The sequence below is a fragment of the Alosa sapidissima genome, chromosome 20 (assembly GCF_018492685.1).
Source record: "Alosa sapidissima isolate fAloSap1 chromosome 20, fAloSap1.pri, whole genome shotgun sequence".
Classification (NCBI taxonomy): domain Eukaryota; kingdom Metazoa; phylum Chordata; class Actinopteri; order Clupeiformes; family Clupeidae; genus Alosa; species Alosa sapidissima.
Window position 1 is genome coordinate 14,745,627 of NC_055976.1, and position 15,398 is coordinate 14,761,024.

Genomic DNA, 15,398 nt, shown 5'->3' on the forward strand with positions numbered 1-15,398 from the left:
ATGTAAGAGGCCTATGCTGTTTATCATAGTTTAGCAATTAATTGTTAATAACTAACTAACTTCTATTCAAGTCATATTTCTGGGACTTGCTAGGATATTTTTTTCTATATTTTATTCACTCGTTCAAATGTTCATACAAATTCACAAAGTTCTCATCAGGTGAGTGAAAGTGGTCATTTCAGATGTTTTTGCCAGCACTTCATAAAACTCTCATAGTTTGAGAACTTCAAATTGTTTGTAGGATATTGCTTGTTCACAATTTGAGCTGTGTATGCAAAGACACAGAGTTCACAGTTCACACATTTTGAATAAAATACACTTTTGGGACTCCCTGCTAATACTTTTGGCTAATGCAATTTTTTATTAGTATTATTTCATTTGAGCTACATTTTACACTGATATGGCATGATTGCAATATAAACACAGCTAACAATGGTATTAAATTGCAGTAGCCTATGATTAAATGTAATGGAATATTCAACTAAGGTAGACTGCTGTTGTTCACAGCACTAAGCTATTTATGGTTACTAATATACTCCAGAGTCTCTGGCCCTCTCTTAGAGTCAGGCATAGTGAGCTAGCCCTCGGAAGAAAAAGTTTGGGGACCACTGATCTAACGGATAGAGTTCAAGCTGTGGTTGCGGATGGTCATCAATCACATTTCCTGAGTATTACTAAAGGTGTGCCACAGGGTTCTATTTTAGGTCCTATTTTATTTTGTTGAAAGTAAGATTCGTGTATTCGCTGACGACACTATCATCTATTCAATTGCCCCTTCTGTTGAACTAGCTTTGGCAAACCTGCAATCTGATTTTAATGTTATCGAACATGCGTTTATTGACCTTAAACTACTACTTAATCCTAAAAAGACAAAGTATATGTTGTTTTCAAGGTTGTCGTCTCCTCCTCCACCTGAAAACACTATTTTAACCTTAAACGGAACTTTGATTGAAAGAGTTTTAAACTAGATGTACCGCATAGCGGTACAAAATATGACCGCCGCTCAGTCCTGTACATCCATTCCGCGAAAATAAATCACACTTCAATTTGTCTCCATATTTTACTCCATCCCCCACTCTTGAAACTTTTGTGTATGCTTGTTTGGCATGCCTGATTGTGTCTGTGCGGCTGCACAGAAAGTAGCCTACTGGTGCTGAAAAGGTGAATAGATTGTAGAATAGCCAAAGAAGATGTAGCATTGTTATAAAACCTTTAACATTTCTAAACAATCACAAGTAGGGCAGTTCATCACAGTTCATCCATTGCAACTGGATTGATGAAAGGTCACTTACACCTGTAGGCTACATTCTATTTGGGAAAAGCAAAAGGTATCAGCATAATGTTATTTATTTATTTATTTATTTATAAACAAAAACATCTCTGTCAGTTCCATGCCATTTTCAACAGCTATCAAAAACAAAGGTCATTTTTGGATGGATGGATTTTTTGTGAATGTTTCTTCTTCTACATAAGATTTTAGTCATCTTTAGTTAATGTAATACTTTATTGTCAATGCACAAATTAAGTAACAGTAGTCTGAAACGAAATGCTGTCCAAATGGGCCTTGATGAAATGCGTCGCTAGACTGTTCATACACATTTTAACGGGCCAAAGTTGAAGAGCTGTTGTCCGTTATTGTTCGTGCAAATATAGGCTGATTCATGTTCCCTTGCATTGTGTAACTAAGGTCCATCGCTAGTCTGGCTTTCACCAGACCAAGCTCAATCTTTTAAGAAATCAAAAAATAAATAGCGGGCAGATCAGGCTGGGTTCACCCAGCCTAGTCCATAGGCACCCGATATTGTTTAATTTTACGATTGAGATTTCCACGCTCTGGCTATTCTAAATGCAAAAATGCATCAGGGAGTTATGACAAAACTGTAACTAACAAACTAGATCCTAATAGAAAGCTGTTAGCTTCCCTAAGCTACAGGTAGGCTTATAAGGTAGGCCTATTTACAACATAAATTGTCAATAGGCTATGCTGGCGACACAAATAAATCTCCTTTGGAAACCAATGGCTTACGCCTTACAGTATCAAGCGGACTTAAACTGCCATATCGTGGCGAAAAGTTGTAATAAAATTCATGCAGCTCCATGAGTCAAGGAAAGCGCGAATGAAGTAGCCACTTCTAAATGGGACCCACTACACAGTAGCTTAAGGTGTGTTGCTAAAGCAGCCATAATGAAATGAAGGTGTCATTGTTTGGATACTTCACACACACGTGCTTTTTAATTTCACAGACTACAACTACCAAGCTGGAATCAAAGCACATCGATTCCCCTCTCACACCCTGCACGCACTTAAAACAAAATAAACAGGCGTCTCAGTCTCAGGCATGTATAGGCAAAACTGTATCAGACCGGTGTAACGTTGGTAAATCTTCCATTGCACAGAATGATTTTTGTAGCACGTGCAACAAATCGAAAGACAGTCGAAAGATACAGTGCTGCTATCAATTTGCTTGGTATAACCGCATTTATAGTTTTCTACAAATGCAATCAATCAAATTGGCCTCCATCACTCAACCAACGCTAACGGTAACATTACCTAGGTCCTTACTGATATTATAAGATTAACGTACCTGCAGTAAAAACCAAGCATGTCCGATAAACATCCTCAGATTTATTTCGGCTTCAAGAAGAAATGGGAATTACATTTCATGTGAACATCGTCCTATCCTTATTAGACGTTCTCTTCGGTAAACTACAGTCCTTGTATAGCCTAGAAATCTAGACGCACCCTAGCGGCGGCAAATTAATTTGCTCAGCCTGTACGTCTAGTATCAAACCATAGGGATTTCTATTGGGTGACGCCGTGGACTTCATCCAATCACAGCGCTCTATTTTGTTAGAGAGTCTTAAGGCGGGCTTAACAGGATAACGACAGTCCTGCGACGGTGAACAACAAGGAAGGTGGCTATGGCGAACGAAGAGCGGTTGTTTGAATCGGCGTTGGCGTCAACTTTGGAGGAGTTGGACTTGTGCTTTTTGAAAGTTGAGCAACACAATGCACTTAAGTCATTCCTTTCGAAGAAGGATGTATTTGCCGTTTTGCCGACCGGATACGGATATGGTCGTAGCGCTGGCCTATTGCATGCCTTGGCAGTTTGAAAGACAATTCTCTGCACGCCCCTTGGATTAAGCGAGGTGAATGGTTCGATTCCAGACTATACATTTCAATGATATAGGATGGCCCGCCAGGCTAGTCCTTGTAGGAAGCGTCCATTGTTTTTCCAAAAACTTCCAACAAAATTACGTCTCACTGCAACGATGCGCCATTTAGTGGACAAACGACTACTTATCGCCAATATTGGAAATGCAGCCATGATGATGATGAATATTTTTGGCTTTCTTTTAATCCTACTGAATTTGTAATTATTACATTACATTACATTACATTTAGCAGACACTTCTTGACCAAAGTGACTTACATATGTCAGCTATATTACAAGGGATCACATTTTCCCCGGAGCAACTTGGGGTTAAGTGCCTTGCTCAAGGGCACAACGGTGGAAGCCGGGAATTGAACCGACAACTTTCAGGCTACTGCACGCTAGCCCAGTTCCTTAACCACTACACTACTACCGCCCCATATTATCGTTCGGCAATTATTCGACAATTATGTATCGGCCGTTCTAATACCGATAGTATGTGGGTGCCTGTGTGTGTGTGCATGTGTATATGTGTGCACCGCCATCTACAGGCCAATGAGTGTACAGTCACTAAATGTACACATAACCTAATTTTTTTTAGACCCCCCCATGGATAAAATTCTACGAAACTTGGCATACCCCCAGAGAATGCCAGGTCAATCATACACATACAATTTGGTGCAGTTCTGAACATCTTAACTGAAGATAGGGGCGATTAAAGCAGAATAATATTGCATTTTCATTTTTTACCGGGGGGGGGGGGGTGCAAATCACAAATGAGTGATTATGGGCCAGGTTTATGTGGGCCCTTGAGACCAACATACCATAAAAGATTCTTCATCCTCAGTGCCACGGTTCAGGTAGTTATTTAGGAAAAACTGCTTTTTTTGCGGTTCGGGGGGCCCAGCACGGGGGGGGGGGGGGGGGGGGGAGTGGCCCCCGGGGACGAAACAAATTTTTTCCGTAAAAGTCTAGTGGGGCTATATACCCACCAAATTGCATGTGCCCCGGTGGTTCGGTGTCCCGGGTATCGTTGACCAAAAATTCAGGAAGTAGATGACGGGAAAAAAAAAAAAAAAACTTTGACAATCCCTATATGACCGCTTCGCTAGCGGCGGTCATAATAATTATTTTTTACTCCTATGAGACAAGGTTGCACTTTCGTGTAGTCTGAAATTGGTCTTAACCACAATTGTGACCGAAAAAATATGTACTTATAAGCCTCTAAAACTGTAACTGGGGAATATCCCAATACTCTTTCAGTAAATATTGAAACAATAGAGTGTTTCAGTGAAATGTGTGCAGTGTCAAATGTTTTGAGTAAATTGTCACATGACCAGAGCTGTTTACTTCCTGGTTGCACCTTGAGAAGAGGATGACGGCCTCACAGCTCCCAAATTTTTCAAGTCAAGTCAAGTCAAGTCGGCTTTTATTGTCAATTTCTTTACATGCACTGGTCATAGAAAGAATTGAAATTTCGTTTCTTACTTTCCCATGCAGACATAGACATACTTTAAATACAGACATAGACATACTATAGACATAGCCATAGACAATAAACATTAAATTAAAGTGCGAGACTGAAATATAGAACATGTATGTATCAAAAATAGAAATATAGGACATATATAAAAAAAAAAATAGAGGTAGTTGTGTTGTATATTTATATAGTCTTAACAGTTACATGAAGTTTAAACTTGTGCGATACAGACAAAGAGCAAAAGTCACCAAACCGGTTCTGAAGGAGGTGAGAATGTGGCCGGAGGGGGCCGTCTCACAACTTCAGGACTGCTTTGAAACAACAGAATTTTTTAAAGTATGTTAAAATAAACATAGGACAAATATTTTTTGTAAACATGGTCTTTAAGGTGTCTAGTTATGATATGTACATTTATAATTATTCAAATGTTTTTGGTGTGTTTGCAGAATGGGTAAACATGTTAACGGTCACAATAGTGACCGTTGGGATAGAATGTTGTATCTAGATGCACACATACTTCTACACCTACAAACACACACACATACTCATACATACACACATATATACACACTCACACACACACACAGACATACACTCACACACATACACATATTCACACACACAGACACACACAGTCACAGACATACACACACACACACACACACATATTCACACACACACACATATTCTCACACACACATGCACACACACACACACACACATACACATATTCACACACACAGACATACACACACACTCACATACACACTCACAAATATACACACTCACACACACAGATACACACACAGAGACATACACACTCACATATACACACACACACACACAAATACACACATACACAGACAAATACACACATACACACACAAATACACACACACACACAGATATACACTCACATACACAGATATACACACTCAGACATACACACTCACACACACAGATATACACACTCACACACACAGATACACACACACACACACACAAATACACACACACACACAGATATACACTCACACACACAGATATACACACACAAAGACAAACACACACACACACACAGACATACACACTCAAGGGGACTTTGCATTGCACGCGACATGCACTTTGCCAGCTGCTCTCACACACCCACCTGCAGATACACACACACACACACACACACACATATATATATATATATATATATATATATATATATATATATATATATATATATATATATATATATATATATGTGTGAGTGTGTATGTCTGCATGGGGTGTGAGAGTTAGTGTGCATATTGTGTACACACACAATGTGAACGTTCACCAGTGTTTTGATTTTGGCGTGCAGAACGTTCGGTAACAATCCTACAAATCGCACCTTTAAGAAACATAAGAACAACCCTTTTGCGCCAAGCGCCCGACGTTTGACCACATAATCACGCCATTAAATTAGTGAATATGGACTGGCCACGCCTTTAATGTCTATAAACTTTACGCTTCTGACCATCCGTTTCTCATGACCAAGATAGAGCCCATTGAGATTCAAGAACATGATCCAGTGCAAGATGAGTAACATGTAGGTTGCTCACACACACAATCCTCCCTCTCTCACACCAACCCACTCACTCAACCACACTGTTACTTGCTCGTCTATACTTGTAAGTTTATCTGTTTTTGGTAGAACTTTGGAACAACTTTGACTGTGATGTGTATGTGCCCTCCAAAGCTGATGATACACAAGGCACCTTTCTGAGCAATGATGCTGAGCAGTGTTCCTGAGTATTGTTGTTCTGGCATGTTCCGTTTGATGTTGGCAACCTACACCATTTAGCACTTAGACGGTAGCCATTTAGTTAAAAACAAACTAAAAGGGACATGATCCTACCTGATCTACAGCATTACACAGTGCAGTATCAAACATTCTGGATGTGCATTGATGCATTTGGTTTATTTCTTATTCTTGATGTTCAATAAACACTCAAAAGATTCACAATACAATTTTCTGTTAAAGTTAAAAAGAAAAAAAATCCAAACATTATAATACAAACACAAATTCATACACTTATTACACAAGTAATAATTCTTTCATATTCGGAAAATAATTAAAACTGACACGGCCTTCAAGTTCCAAGTATCAGTGTTAATGTCGCTGATATAGCAGGGCTGACCTTGCAGACAAGGACATTGAGAATAGAGAATAAGTGACTGAATGTTTGTCCTGCTCTTTCAATTGAGGCAATTGAGTGTATTATTAACAAAAAGACACCTTGAACACTTTTAAACTCCCCTAAACAATTCTCTCTCTCTCTCTCTCTCTCTCTCTCTCTCTTTTTCTCTTTCTCTCTCTCTCTCTCTCACACACACACACACACACATGTAATGCTTTTATTTAGATCTTACCACAGACACACACACACACGCATGCACACACACACACACACACACACACACAAACTTTCTTTCATTTATTCTGTTACAGTTTATTCTATATTTGTCTTTAATCTGTTAATTTGTGTCTGTCAGTTACATTTTGATTTTGATGAATTGATTTCTCCTTTCTCTCTTTCCCCAACATGTTTGTCTTTGTGACTCCATCAGAGGCTGACCACGCTGGGATGTTTCACATGCACAGATCCTTCCCGCTAAACTCACATGACCTCTCTTACTGCCTCCAGTGACCTTTACAAGCCCACCGGTGCTGCCAAACCCTAACAAGGCACTGAAAGGACAACAAAAAAATAGCGGGCTTGAAAAATCTCATCTTTATGGCCTGCTTTTGAAGCAAATATATTGTTCCTTTGTAAATGTGTAAAGGCTGCTGTTAAAATTGGTAACCTAAATGCGGGTCCAGGTGCATTAATAGCATAATTTTGCCATTTCGCTTCTCCTCCGTAGCCTAGAAATCTAGACGCACCCTAGCGGCAGCAATGTAATTTGCAGCCAGGGTAGTTTAGCAACTCTACGTTGACTTGCGAGCTGGAAAAACCAAACTTCAGTTAGGCCAATCACATTGTGTATAGAGTCTGTGGACGGGCTTAACATAATGACGGCAGAGTTGCGACGGTTTCGCGTAAATTCCCTGCTACTTGAAAACAAAGAAGATGGATGCTGCTGCTGGTGAACAGCGGTCTTTGAATCGCGACTCGAGTTAAGCTTTTTTTAAGTTGGCAAAAGTTCCAGCCTATCAACTAGCCAATTAGCTCCGCTGTTGGGAAAACGCATGCACACGTACGCACATGCACATGCACACGCACACGCACACAATCATACACCGATTGCAGAAGCTGCCATGCAAGGCGTCAACCTGCACATTGTGAGCAGTTTGGGGTTTAGTGTCTTGCTCAACAACCGGCAATCTAGTGGTCGTCCAATGACGTCCTCCTGAGTCACCACTACCCACTGTATGTCACAGGGGACAGGGCTGTGTGTGTGTGTGTGTGTGTGTGTGTGTGTGTGTGTGTGTGTGTGGACAAGGGGAGAGGGGCTCACACAATATATATTTTTTGTTTGTTTTTCATATCTGTCTGTACAAAGTGTTTACAGAACAGTTTTGAACCATTTTGAAATGTCAATGGCCTGAGTCACTTTCACCAGATCTGTTCTGATCATCTCAGATCAGCAACAGGTGAATAATTCTCATTCTCTCACTCTTATAGATGCACATGTGAAAAATAAAGACGCAGCAGGAAATGAGTCACACAAAAATGTTATCTGAACAAGGATAGACAAATGGTAACATTATGGTACAATTGTTTTTGAAACTGAAACTACATATGCAACATTTTGCCACTTTTTGAAGCATATTGTTGTGTGTCATTGCCAAACTGTTATAATCCTCAAATGAATTTACATAGTTATGTCATGGTCATGGTCATTACAACAAATCATCTATATCATGCATTATGCAGTTCTGTGCAAACTATATCGGCAAAACGCATGATTAAGTCTACTTGTTAGCAAGCCTGTAAAATGTCTGTGCCAGTAATGTAGTTGTGTGTAAGGTTTAATTTTTGACCAGACCAGTTTTACTGAATGGCCTGTGGGAGTTTTCTTTTTTTAAATAGTCTGGCAGGAGAACCCAGTACGTGCTGTCCTAACTGATTATTTCATGCAAACTGTCCTGAGAGCAGTGAGTGAAGCTCAACTTTGGTGCTTATCATTTTAACTCTTTGAACAAACAGTGAGTGGGAACACACACACACACACACACACACACAGGGAGAGTGAGCAGCCAAACTGTTACCCACATGAATGGATACAAACTAAAGGACTCAAATTATTTCTTGATTTCATTCATTAGGTTAGTAACAGAGATAAATAGATTAAATATAAACAGCCTCTGCTAGTGATCTTGGATAACTCTACTGGATTTTATGTAACACACACACAGCCTCAATGTGATCATTTTGTGAAATTGCAAAGTGATTTTTCTATAGATGAGAAAGTATGCATTGACACATTTTATTGCATCACTTAATTTAAATTCCCTGCTACTTGAAAACAAAGAAGATGGATGCTGCTGCTGGTGAACAGCGGTCTTAGAATCGCGACTCGAGTTAAGCTTTTTTAAGTTGGCAAAAGTTCCAGCCTATCAACTAGCCAATTAGCTTGAATTTCCCCTGGGGATCAATAAAGTATCTATCTATCTCTATCTATCTACCTAAATCAAACTGTAGATGAAAACTGGCCTGTATGGCTAAATCTGAAACATTTATATAAAGGTCTTAAGTGAGCGTGTTGATTCATGTGCGTTGTTAGCCTAGAAATCTAGACGCACCCTAGTGGCAGCAAATTACATTTGCATCCAGGGCTAGTCCAGCAACTCTCCGTTGGCTTGTGAGCTCAAAAAATTAAACTTCTATCAGGCCAATCAAATCATGTATAGAGTCGTTAAGCGGGCTTAACATAATGATTGATGGCAGAGTTGCAATGGTTTGGCTTGAATTCCCTGCTACTTGAAAACAAAGAAGATGGATGTTGCTGTTGGCGAACAGTGTGACACGAGTTAAGCTTTTATTAAGTTGGCAAAAGTTTGAACTAGCCAACTAGCTCCGCTGGTGGAAAACGCATGACTCATAGCATTGTCTTATTGCGTGCAGAGGGAATTTGAAAGACAACAGATTATCCCGCCCCTCGGACTGAGCACTGCGAACGGTGAGTGCCGAGACCCTACAGTACATTTTAATGTGGGTCTGGCTCGTCAGGCTAGTGCGTTGTCACTTTTTTATATAAATAAACATAAACAATATTAAACTAGATCTTTCTGAAGACATATGTCAACAACCCAGAAAGAATAAATGCTCTGACTTGTTCTGTGCCAGCAAAGCACCAGTGGCCTTTGACTTGGAATAAAACAGGGAAAACAGTCTTCAATCCAAGCACTCAGTGTCCCAGGCACAAGGACCCAGGTACCCAAGCACCTGACCAAATATGGCCTGAGGTAGTTTCTCTGTGACCAATCCTTTTCTTTTCCACTCACTGAACGCTGTACCATCAGTAGGAACGAGCAAGTGGTAGAATGTATTTTTTTACTTTTTAATGATTATCTCCTATGCACTCCTGGTCCCTATTAGAAGCAAATGTCAAAACAAGGTCAAAGTAAAAGACTCCAGAGCAAATATTGTCATGAGCAAGTCATTCCAGACATGTGGACTCGAGTCACATCACTAATTAGGGACACCAGGCAAGCCTGATGCTTTTTCTCTACGAAACTCCCCCTTCGCTCGGTCTGAAGCTCTTTTCCTTTTCTTTGCATCTTCCGTCAAGGGTTTTCGCTGCTTTTTCGCCGGCTCTGTCATTACAGTATACACAAGTTTGCAACAATCGCTAGCGTTTAGTTAGCCTGCCTCTGTGCTGTGGATGCAGGATGTAATTGATCCTGCTTCGGTCGGCGCGTAGGATACACTGAACTTGCAAGCGGGATATTCTTCCTACATGCAGTAGGGGCGGGCGAGAGAATCTTCATTCGCCCTGTAATGAGTCATTTAACCATATAGGCCTACCGACTTACGAAGATGAGTAATTAACACGAAAACGTTGCCTGGTGTCCCTTTAAAGTGACAGTGCACCATTTACAAATGAGATAAACAGCATCAAATGTGTAATATTTCTTAAGAAATAAATACTTTAAAAACGAAATTACTGTCATTATTATCTTTTAAATAATATAAAAGTGTTGACCTTGGCTTCCTTTATGAGTCGCCACTGGCAGACAGCCTAATAAATTGTTTGCAGGCAAATCTGTGGCCTATAGCGCAGTGAAATGCCATCAGTCAAATTATTACTCATCCTTACAGTGGGCTCCGCAATTTGGAAAAACAATATATATATTTGCAGCTGTGCTGAGTGTCATGTAGCTATACGTTTTGTACAGATTACTCAGGTATGCACATGTGTATATTACACAGGTATGCGCATGCATATGTCGTAAAAGATTACAAGACAGAAACATTGAACATATTTTAATATGTATTTATAAAAAACATACTGTGGATTAAAATTATGATCGATAGTCTAATAATGGCATTATTAAGTGAAGAGTACCTGATGACTTATTCAGGACTTGAAAAGATTGGGACTTGGACTTGGACTCGACTTGGCTTTGATGTGACTTGGACTTGGACTCGACTTGCCCTTCTCTGTATTTACTTGGGACTTGACTTGGACTTGACTGCTAAGACTTGGGACTTACTTGTGACTTGCCAAACAGTGACTTGGTCCTACCTCTGAGTCATTCATCTCATTTACGCAGAGAGCCTGGAATTCCTTTAAAAACAAAACTAGCCAACAAGCCCAACTGCGCTTAGTTGCTTACCCTCTTGGACATACTTGTGGACTTTGGATGGCCTCTCCTTGGGCATTGTTTGAACTGGTCTTGTTTATCGGGCTGCCAGTTGATCCAGTTGCTCCTGGAGGTGGTTGTGGGGGTGTGTGTGTGAAGGCAAATGATGTTTGGGGAGTATGTCAGTGAGCCCAGGCATGCCAGCTGTCTTACAAGATTCTTTCATTCTAGTAATGTTAAGTCATTGCAGGGTGTTATTTAGTACATTCACTGGCATTACACATCTTGTCACACTGCCTTGCAATGTCAATATTATTTAATTACAATAATATTAAATATAATATAAAGTAGGAAAATAAAATAAAATGGATTAAGGACTTAATGTGGGGTGGAAGGGGACTCCATACGTTTGGGCAAGCAACAGAGAATGCCTGGTCACCTATGGTTTTGAGACGTGTGCGGGGGACAGATAAGAGTTGTTTTGAAGATGACCGGGTTGACCTAGGGGTGGAGTGTGGGGAAAGGATTTCAGCAATGTAGGGGGGTGCTAGGCCATTAAGAGCTAAAGGGTGTAAACATGTTGACCATACGTTGCCTTAAATCACATCACTGACCACAGCAAACACAAGCAATTATGAGATAATAATTGTAAGTAATACTTCACTAGAGCTATGAGCTGGAAAATACTTATTGCACTATCAAAGATGTTAAAACCACAGCTAAAGTTCGCCACTTTACCACAGCACTAAGGCTTACATCTATAATGAATAATTAATGGATGATGAGATGGCTGGCAGCAGCACTCCCAGCTTGATGCCCAGTGAAGTACAAATAATTATGTTAGAAAAAGAAGAAAAGATTTAACTTGACGTCAACACATAACATCTGAAAGCTCTCCATCAAAACAAAAAAAATATATACCGTACTTTGTTTTTATTCTAGTACATCCCGTCTAGTCGGTCAACCCTGCTCAGTCTGTCTGGAGCAGTGGCCAATGACGACAGTATCCTCCTCACTGGAGTGACTGACAGTACCCTCTCTCTTCCTCCACCCCTTCCCGTCCCCTCGTCCCGTCTCGTCTCCGTACCAACCCTCCCCTCATCGGTTGCCGTGGATTGGCAGCTGATGTTGACATGGACGTCTCGTTTGTTCTCCTCACTCCACTTCAGCCTTGACATACGCAAGGACTCACCTTTCAACCACACATGACAAGCCAGGAACATTTGCTTTAGTTTATCGTGATTAGCAAACAACCAGACGTGTTCGTTTTAGATCATTAAGTGGGGCATGGTTTTTTAGAACTTGAGTGCATGTCTGCAGTGCATTTCCCAGTGATACATGGAGTCAGAGGAGGTCATATGTAAGCGGAAGATGGTGCATTTCTGTACAGTGAGCATATGATCAAATTAGTAACAAAACATGGATTTAATCACAGAACACACAATTGGACAGATTCTGTATAGATAGTACTAGGCCTATTGTTTATTCTGTTTCCTGATTCCTAATTATGATAGACATAAACATAAGTTTGCCTGTTTTCTATGGTGGTTTAATATCAGTTAGATGGTTATGGTTATGGCTATGGTTATGGAATTTAGCAGACGTTTTTGTCCAAAGCGAATATCCCAGCCAGTAAAACCAATGTTGATCTATTCAAACAGGTCTTTTCCCTTCAATGAAACTGGCTACTAGAGGGCACTGTTGGGTTGTGTTTAACAACCAGGACCCACTCCTCATTCTGTCGTTGTCCCCTTTTAAAATAGATTCTCAATGTCACCTTTGTCTTAAATTACCAATGACCTTTATCCATTACTGCAGGATCCACACCATGGCCTGGGTGAATTCTGATGAATTTCTTTATTGAGAAAATAGAGCTCAAATGTTCATGGACCTTTATTTCATTCAAGTCTCCAAACCCTATACATAAATTGTGCCATCTGTTGCCAATATACTTTAAAGATGTCTGTAATGGAAGGAGTGGTGATTGGCAGAATATGCATAAACACCTCATATCATATACGGTAATCAAATGTTTTTGCACATACTCCCGCATCTAACACAAAGTGTATCAAAAAGAGTGGTGCGCATATACAATATTGGTATGAAGCATGAAGGTTCTACGTAAAACCAGAATAATATAAGTAAGCCTTGTTTTCAATTATTTACACCTCATACTCATTTCTAGTGCATTTTCACATATAACACTCTGACTTTATACTATGATCATGGTTGAATGTGATTTGCTGACATTACTTTACTTGGCCCATAGAAACTGCTGTGTCACCAAACCCTTGTACCTCCTGATTAAATGAACGATCTGCACCAGTGGTGCAATAAAGCAGGACATTCGTTCGTCATTGCATTGCGTTGCTTACTGGCTCTTTGAGCATCAGTTGCCAATAAAGGTTGGGTAACATGTGATTCATAAGCCCCAACAACACACCCAGACTGGTCTGGCTGGTCCCATGGAACCCATGGATTCGAGAGGGGTTATTACAATGGAACAGGATCATCCAACCTGGCCTGACAAACTGGCCTGACGTGGTCATAGGCCGCCCAGAACAAGGACTTGGGCTGTGGAAATGCACCTCTACTCAGCTGCTAAACATCTGCTCCAGTCTTATCAGGGTAGAATCATTTGTCACCTCATTCAACTGATAAATATGTCTACACACGGGTTGACGTCCAAAAAAAGAGACAATGGTCATTTGGCCTTAAAATGCAGAGCCATACATCATGGGTTTTTTTCCCCAGAGTTAAAGCGCTGGCCAGATTTCAGTAATCATTATGTTCAGACATTGGAATGTGAAATGCCAAAAAGAAAGGCGATAATTGAAAATGATGAGTCCCATGCTAAATGAGCCTGACACTGGCTTCTCTGCTGAGCAAAAACCCAGTGGTCAGCAAAAATCCCCTACCTTGGAGTGACCGGTTCAGTTGTAACCGGCAGCCCAGGCTCCAATCAGCTGATTCGCCGGCTTTGATTAATTAGGGTTCTATCGGGGAAGGCACCCTCAGTTTCGTAAACTCAGTCCTTGGCAGCACTTTTTCCCCCCCTATTCCCCCAACGCCCGCACACAAACCGTTGGCGCGCAGAAACGGTTCCTTTGCCTGGGTTAGACGGAAGATAAAGGCGTGACACTAGAGCAAGAGAAAGAGAGAGAGAGAGAGTGCAAGAGAGAGAGTAAGGAAGGGAACGGAAAAAGTGATTATCATGCACACCGGGATTTTCCTTTTAAAAGTCAAGGACAAAGGAGAGCTTGCATGGCATGAATAGGAAAGTGCAGGGCCGCTTCTTAGCACAAGCCTGGGACACTGGAGCGAGTAAACAGCGTCCCAGCGTTGGAGGATGAATAAGTTATGGAGCCCTCCTGTCCTGGGTGAACACAACTTCCCTCACACCTCCACATACAGTGCACCTCCGTCGCCTTGGAAATAAATACTAAACAAAGTCAGGAAGATGAATTAAGAATTAACATTATATAAAGAATGATGTCAGTGAGATGTGATTATGGCGACTGAGTGTTGATTAAGTTTGATTAAGTTTGTGTGTGTGTGTGCGTGTGTGTGTGTGTGTGTGTGTGTATGTGTGTGTGTGTGTGTGTGAGAGAGAGAGAGAGATTCATGGAGAATGAGAGAGTTGTTCAGCTGTTGCTCCATAATGAAAGGTTAAAGCTGTCCCTGAGTCACACTGAGATGCTCTCTGTTTCTGACTCACTCAGGGGAGGGAGCAGGCCAGTGTGTCTGTGTGTGTGTGTGTGTGTGTGTGTGTGTGTGTGTGTGTATAAAAATGCACACACACTCTTTGTCATGCTCTCTATCTCTATATCCCTCTAGGTGTTAACTGTAACTTGGTTGTGGCATGTGTCTATCTATGTATATGTGTAAATGGTTGTGCGTGAGTGTATGTGTGTGTGTGTGTGTGTTTGTTTGTTTGTGTGTGTGTGTTTGTTTGTGTGTGTGTGTGCATGTGTGTCCA